The sequence below is a fragment of the Mastomys coucha genome, chromosome X, assembly GCF_008632895.1.
Source record: "Mastomys coucha isolate ucsf_1 chromosome X, UCSF_Mcou_1, whole genome shotgun sequence".
NCBI classification, from domain to species: Eukaryota; Metazoa; Chordata; class Mammalia; order Rodentia; family Muridae; genus Mastomys; species Mastomys coucha.
In genome coordinates, this window is record NC_045030.1 from 55,271,168 (window position 1) to 55,278,933 (window position 7,766).

At 37.9% G+C, this 7,766-nt stretch overlaps 1 pseudogene; it reads right to left on the reverse strand.

Moving 5' to 3' along the window:
• Positions 1-6,014: 6,014 nt before the first annotated feature.
• Positions 6,015-7,443, reverse strand: LOC116082414 (annotated as a pseudogene).
• Positions 7,444-7,766: the final 323 nt, after the last annotated feature.

A 7,766-nucleotide genomic window follows, 5' to 3' on the forward strand; every position in this document is an offset into this window, starting at 1 on the left:
AAAAAAAAAAAAGAATTCAGGCCTTTAGCCTCCAGATTTTCCCACTGTATCCCAGAAACTTCATGAAGAACTGACCAATAACCAAAAATATCTCTTTGATGTGCTTAGGGCTCCTTATAACAGGACTGTCTAATGCATGGGTGGTACCTACAATTTCATATATACATATTATATAAAATATAAATGATATAAAATTTATATATAAATAGATGTCATAACATATGTGTGTATATATACATATACATATATGTATATATGTGTATGTATGTATATGTATATATATGTGTATGTGTGTATATATATATACATAAAAGATTACAATTTAAAAAGAGGCAATGAATTTGAAAGAGAACAATGAAAGGGTTTAAAGAAAGGAAAGGGAAGGAGGAAGTGATGTGATTATATTATAATCTCAAAAAACTTATTAATTTTAAAAACTAAAATGCTTCTGAGTGACTCACAGGTTATATGTGTCAAATCTAAGACTATGGTATCAAAGTACAGTTGCAAGGGCTTTCAAATTACAAGAAAAACAAGGCTATTTTCAGAAAGGAAAAATTATTAGGAGACGAGCATGCTTCATTTAAAAACACACTATAGTTTCCAGGGGGTCATATAAGAGGCTAAAGAGCAAAAAGTCTACCTTCACACAAGAAATAGGAATATTGCCAAGAAAACTAAGTGAGCATATATTTTTATATTTCACTTCAAGTGCTGTCAACTTGATTCCAGTCATAAAAAAGAAAATCAAGCAATCCTTTTACTTCTTGTCTCTCTCTTTAACATTCCATCACTAGTCCCTTGGGTTTCATTATTCCAATCAAGAGATTGAAAATGTCCTCCTCTAACTTACCACTCCTAACTGTCACTTACATTGAACCTAGAAGGAGGTAGCAATCACATTACTATGGTTTTAAGTGTATTCATTAACCTGATCATGTTGACAGAGAAGTTCTTCTTTTATTAACTACAATGGCTTCTCATTTCCCTAGTTTTACTGGAAAAAGCAGTGCTGCTTGTAACAACTGACAGTACTTCTCATTGAAAGAAAATGATTTTTAAACTGCACTTCGATGGAAATTGTTCTAAAATTGTCTAACTACATCTCTGACATCTGTGACTTATAATAAATGTAATTTAGTCTTTTCATTCATTTATATACTTGCATATGCATAGCACATATACATACGAACTCTTTGTTCAACACATTCTTTACAATCTGTCACTGGATGAGAAATATATATACAACTTCTTTCAAAGGTCTTTGGGGATATCTATCATTGTTCTAAACTGATAGTAATGTGTGTCAATAATGGTATTAACATAGAAACAATTATGTGGCATATGGCTACTTGATAAGTTCATCAACTTCCTTTCAGCCTACAGACATTGGCCTGTGAATTCTAATCTGTTGTCATATGACTCTGGGCTTCAAAACCAGGGCTTTGGATGTGCTATGTAAGCACTCTATCAATGGAATATATTCCTAATCCTTAATCCATTCTTATCAAAAGTAATTCTACATGCTTTCAGTTAGTTGTACATGACCTTGATGAAAACTCCACACTTCAGGCATCTCTTTTGCTCCTACAATATTACCATTCTAATACTATCCTCTGCGAGATCCCTACATGAATTAAGAATAAGACATATTAAGTGTCATTAAGATTGATTGCCTTGAAAAGAGGGCAATGCAACATTCAGTGTTTTGTTCAAATTCAAAGCTCAAATGATATTTCATAATTGGGAATATGATTAGACTCTTATATGAATACATGGATATTGTATCATATATAATGAGAGTTTCAAAATAGCAAACCAACTATTGCATATGTCTACAGGTTGAGTGTCCTGTATCCAAATTGCTCAAGGCCAGAATTATTTCAGATTGGTTGGGGGTATGGGGATTCAGATTTTGTAGATTTACATAGACTTTACTAGGAGAATATCCCTAATATAAAATTCTGAAATCTAACATGTTCCCAAATCTGAACATTTTTGATTATTATATTAGAAAAAATAGATTTCACCATCTTTTGGGAGTTAGGGATACCATTCGTATATGAAATACCAAGTGAAAAGACAATATCACTTTATTATGGCCATTAACTTAGGAAAAATATACATATATATGGAGGATAATGTACATATTAATCAGTCAAAGAAGTTAGCACTTAGAAAGCAAAAGTGTAAATTCAGTCAGACATACAAAATATGTGCTAACAAATTCCGCTTCTATTTACTGGAGAAAATGAATAAAATTTAACAACTATAAAATTGTACAATATATTACCAAAAAATGTTGTTTTCAGCCAGGCAATGGTGGCACACACCTTTAATCCCAGCACTTGGGAGGCAGAGGCAGAAGCAGGCAGATTTCTGGGTTCGAAGGCTGGGTCTACAGAGTGAATTCCAGGAAAACCAGGCTACACAGAGAAACCCTGTCTTGAAAAAACAACCAAAAAAAAATGTTTTCAGATAATTAAGAGCAGTCAACACACACACACACACACACACACACACACACACACACATATACACACACACAAACACAATGTGTGCATTGCTTACTAATGGTTTCCATCCTATAGAACAAGGAGAGGCTATCTAAATGAACCCTAGACATTAATGGGTGAGGGGGCCAAAACAATTTTTAGAATCTATAAGAAAAAGTACCACAGAGGACAGAACTGTACAGAAGGAAATCCAGGTGTCTTTAGATAGATTCCTTCATGTTGCTGGGTAAGCATTGATCTACATAGATCCCAAGATCAAAGAAAGAATTGGCTATTTAAAAATCTAGAAAGAGAACCAATCCTTATAAAGTGAGTGAGGAACAGAAATACTCTGTTTACCAAAGAACAGAGTGGAAAAATATCATCTTTCTGGGGACACTAAATAGAGCCCTCAAAGGTGTATTGTCTCAGGAATAGGACAAAAGCAGCCCCAGGATAAAGACTGATGATATCCTAAACAAACAAAAAAAAAAATATATCAAATTAAGCCTCAATAGGAACAAAGGGCTATGGAGTTGAAAAGATGACTCGGCAGTAAAGTGGCTCTAAGGCAAGCATGAAGATCTGAGTTCAGATCCATGGCACCCACATGAAAGCAGAGCACAATAGGATGCATCTGTAAACACAGCCGTCTAGTGAGGCATGATAACTGGATCCCCAGCACTCACTGGCTAGCTGAGCGGGTGAAACCCAGGCTCTGGAGAAGAGCTTATTTCAAAATTAAGTTAGAAACTGATGGAGGAAGATACCCAATATTGACCTCTTGCCTACCATAAACATATTCACATTAGCATGCATATCACATACACATTCAATTGTGATGAAACACTAAGTGCTTTCATGAAAGCTCTCAAAGATAGGAAGAAATAAAGAACAAATTCTGAATAGTGTCTAAAAACTCTAAACACTCAAGTTTAAGAACGTTAATGTACCCTACACAGAAAAAGTGGAGAGAAACACACTACAGAACATTCCAAACCAAATAAGAATAAGAAAGTTCATTGAGAGGAACAAAGATGAGAATGACATCATACTTTCCATCAGAGGCCATGAAAGGCCAAGAAAGCCACACAAGAATGGGTATGACAGCTTTGAACTGCTAACACAAATGGAGGATGCTCTATCATTCTAGTCCATTAAAAATAATGTGAAATAAGGAGAATTCTAAGTTTTCTTCAGACATTTACTGTTGAAGCAGTAAAGTGGTATGGGTTTTTGGAAGTTGCCAAATGTTATTAGTAATGATAGCTTCATATCTTTCTTTCTTTTCAATCTTCATTCTTATTTCCTTTCCTTTCTTTAAAGAAAAATTCATTGCCAGAAAAACCATAACTAAAAAAATAATAATAATAAAGTTCTCTTAGTAGAAGGAAAATGGATACAAAAGAAGGAATAAATAACATGATAATTGGTGGTTATATGAATCACTTAAATATCTGGGTTTTGGTTTTTAATTATTTAAAATATAGATAGCAATTTAAATGTGTTACACTATGTGCTATTTAACATATATAGAATATAATGAAAATAGCAAAACTGCTGTGATTAGGAAACTTAACCTGTTACATGCTTTTCATACCTCATGTGAAATGCTGCTAGACTTCAAAGACAGAATGTTAAACGTTTGAGGAAGGTGATAAGTAGCTGGCTCTGATGATCCACACTTCTGGTAGTCATTTCTATGTGCCATCTTTCTTTGAATGTGGGGTGGATATAATGATTTACTCTTAACAAACAGACTATAGCAAACATACTGGACATGTGCTCCAGTATGTTCAAAGCAGCTTCATTATTAGTAATATCCAGAAACTGGAAGAAACCCAGTTGTCCCTCAACTGAAGGATGGATACAGAAAAAGTGGTTTATTTACACAAAGGAGTCAGTTCTGGTGGTCTGCATGTAGAAGGATGCAAATGGATCCTTATTCATCACTCTGCACAAACCTCAACATAAAACCAGATACACTGGATCTAATAGAAGAGAAAGTGGAAAGTAGTTTCAAACACATGGGCACAGGGGAAACTTCCTAAAGAGAACACCAATGGCTCAGGCTCTAAGATCAACAATTGATAAATCAGACCTCCTGAAACTGCAATTCTTTTATAAGGCAAAGGTCACTGTCAATTGACCTACAACTAACCTACAACTACAAATTGGGAAAGGATCTCCATTAACCCTACATCCGATAGAGGGATAATATCCAATGTATACAAAGAACTCAAGAAGTTAGACTCCAGAGAACCAAGTAACCCTATTTAAAAATGGGGTACAGAGCTAAACAAAGAATTCTCAACTGGGGAATATCGAATGGCTGAGAATCACCTAAAGAAATGTTCAACATCCTTAGTCATCAGGGAAATGCAAATCAAAACAACCCTGAGATTCCACCTCACACCAGTCAGAATGGCTAGGATAAAAAGCTCAGGTGACAGCAGATGCTGGAGAGGTTGTGGAGAAAGAGAAACACTACTTCATTGCTGGTGGGATTGCAAACTGGAACAACCACTCTGGAAATCAGTTTGGCGGTTCCTCAGAAAATTGGAAATAGTTCTTCCTGCAAACCCAGCTATACTACTCCTGGGAATATACCCAAAAGATGCTCCATTCATACCACAAGGACATGTGCTCCAGTATGTTCATAGCAGCTTTACTAGTAATATCCAGAAACTGGAAGAACATAGTTGTCCCTCAACTGAAGAATGGATACAGAAAAAGTGGTTTATTTACACAGGGGAATACTATTCAGCTATTAAAAACAAGAGCAACATGAATTTTACAGGCAAATGCATGGAACTACAAAATATCATCCTGAGAGAGGTAACCCAGACCCAAAAGGACATGCATGATATGTACTCACTGATAAGTGGGTTTTAGCCATAAAGTACAGAAAGGAAGGCCCAAGTGAGGATGCTTCAATCTCAGTTAGAAGGATGAACAAAATAATTATGGAAGGCAAAGGGAGGGAGGGACCTAAGTGGGATAAGGAAGAGGGGAAAAGAGGGACAGATCAGAAAAGGAGGGGGAGACAAGGAGAGAAGCCCAGAGGGTCAAGAGAATGAATAGAAATATGCTGCTGTCGGAGGGGGGGGGATCCTCTAGAAAGTCCCAGAGACCTGGATGTGAGAGGCGCCCAGAGATCAATGTGGGTGGCCTTAGCGAAATGTCCAACAATGGGGAATGGAACCTGAAGAGACCACTTCCACTAGATAGACAGGGAGTGATGGAGACTGAACCCACCTTCAAATTCTTGACCCAGAATTGGATCAATTAAAAAAATAATAAATTTAGTACCTGGTATAGTTTAGTCTCTCACATTTATCAGCTTTCTAATCGTGGAATACTTTATATTTTGGGAGGATTTGATTTACACTTCTTATTTAATAATGTGCTCACTACATTGGGCTTTTCTTCAGCAGGAGTGATCTGTTCCTGGCATCCTGAACTTCTTTGATTTTTTTTTTTTTTTTTTTTTTTTTTTTTTTTTTTACAAATTACAAATCTGTTCCAAAATATACTTATATTAAATAAAATACGCATTTCAGTAAGATCTACAGTGAATGACTATGCATTCTGGGAAGCTTCACATCTAGGTAGGGTCAACATTCGTGGGAGAAGCTAAGAGAATATGCATCCAATCACAGTTTATAGCGGGTTTCTTATTGCCAATCTGCCAGTCACACGGAGCATGTCATTACATCACTTGTGCAGGACGCCGATTGTTGGAGGAAAGGAAGCAAGCGCCATATCCTCAGTGGTGAGTTCATTACAACTTTGAAGGAATTCCACCAGACAACCTAGACAGCCGCTTGAGTAAACATGTTAAAAGGAAGCAGACAGCTCTCTCCAGGCCCAGACACACTTTCTTGCTGTATTATGCTGTTCGCCAACTACAGTGGGCACTCAGGAGGTTCTTCTTCAGGACAGCATGGTCGCAAGACTGGGACAGTCCCTTGGGACTGGCAGGGAGCATGAGGATGGGGAGGAGGGCTACCTCGAGCTGTTTCACATCAGAGACAACTGTGACAAAGTCCTCAGACCTGGGATCTCTCCTCTTATCATCTGGCATAGGGTTTGATGTATTTATCCACTGTGCCCCAAAAATCCTGCTTAACCAGCAAATGGTGTTCTGCAGCTTCAATATTCAGTGGATCATCAAAATTCAAAAGATCAGTAAATAAAGAGCTTAGTCCCCAAACAACATCTTTTCACGTTCTAGTGGGAGTCCAGCCAGTGCCATCAATTGAATGTTTTAGAATGTCTTAGAAATCGAATGTCTTAGAAAACTTATTTCTGTGATATTAGGATGCCAGATTTCAGTCAAGCATTTCACCTGGGGAGGCACCATGTTGTAGGTATGGGGAACTTCAGTTTCAAACTGAAATTTTCCACCCTGGTTAGTAAGCCTCATCTGGGCTTACCATCAGCGCAAAGCAATCAAGCTTGTTTGGATCAGGAAAATGTACTTTAAATGTACAAGGTAAATTAGCTTCACGTTTTGCAACCTCTTTTTTTACTTTATTTTTAATTTTTTTTTACACTGCAGATTTTATCCCCTTCCCTGTCCACCCTCTGACTCTTCCACATCCCATAGCTTCTCCCTATCCCACCCCTGTCTCCATGAGGATGTCTCCCGCACTCCCCACCCCATCAGACTTCCCTACTCCCTGGGACCTCCAGTCTCTTGAGGGTTAGGTGCATCTTCTCTGAATGAACACAGACCCAGAAGTCCTCTGCTGTATGTGTGTTGGGGTCCTCAGACCAGCTGGTATATGCTGCCTGGTTGGTGGTCCAGTGTTTGTTCTGCAACCTCTTTAACAAGCAACTTGTCTCTCACAGAAACCCTCCGAGTAGAGTCAGATGTGGAAGCTGACGTCAGGGATCCTTTGAGACCATCATCTCACTTCAAGTTGCTTGGCAGTATTAGCATTATGGTGCACAGCGAGTCAAGCAAAGCAAGCCCGCACCCATAGCCAGCAAGCAGTCGCCCTGAGTCGCACTGGCTTTCACAGCCACACCAGCTCCCAGCGCAAAAGCTCTTAGCAGCGGGACCAGAAGTGGTGGGGCGGGGAACTTGCATTACCTTTTCAAGGTCACATGCATGGACTTTGCCTAGACTCCTAGGGTTTCCTTTGAAATCTCTGTGGAAGCCTTCATTCTTTGTTCTGATCTTTTTTATTTTTTATTTTTTTATTTTATGTGTATGAGTACACTATAGCTGTACAGATGGCCGTGAGCCATCATGTGGATGCC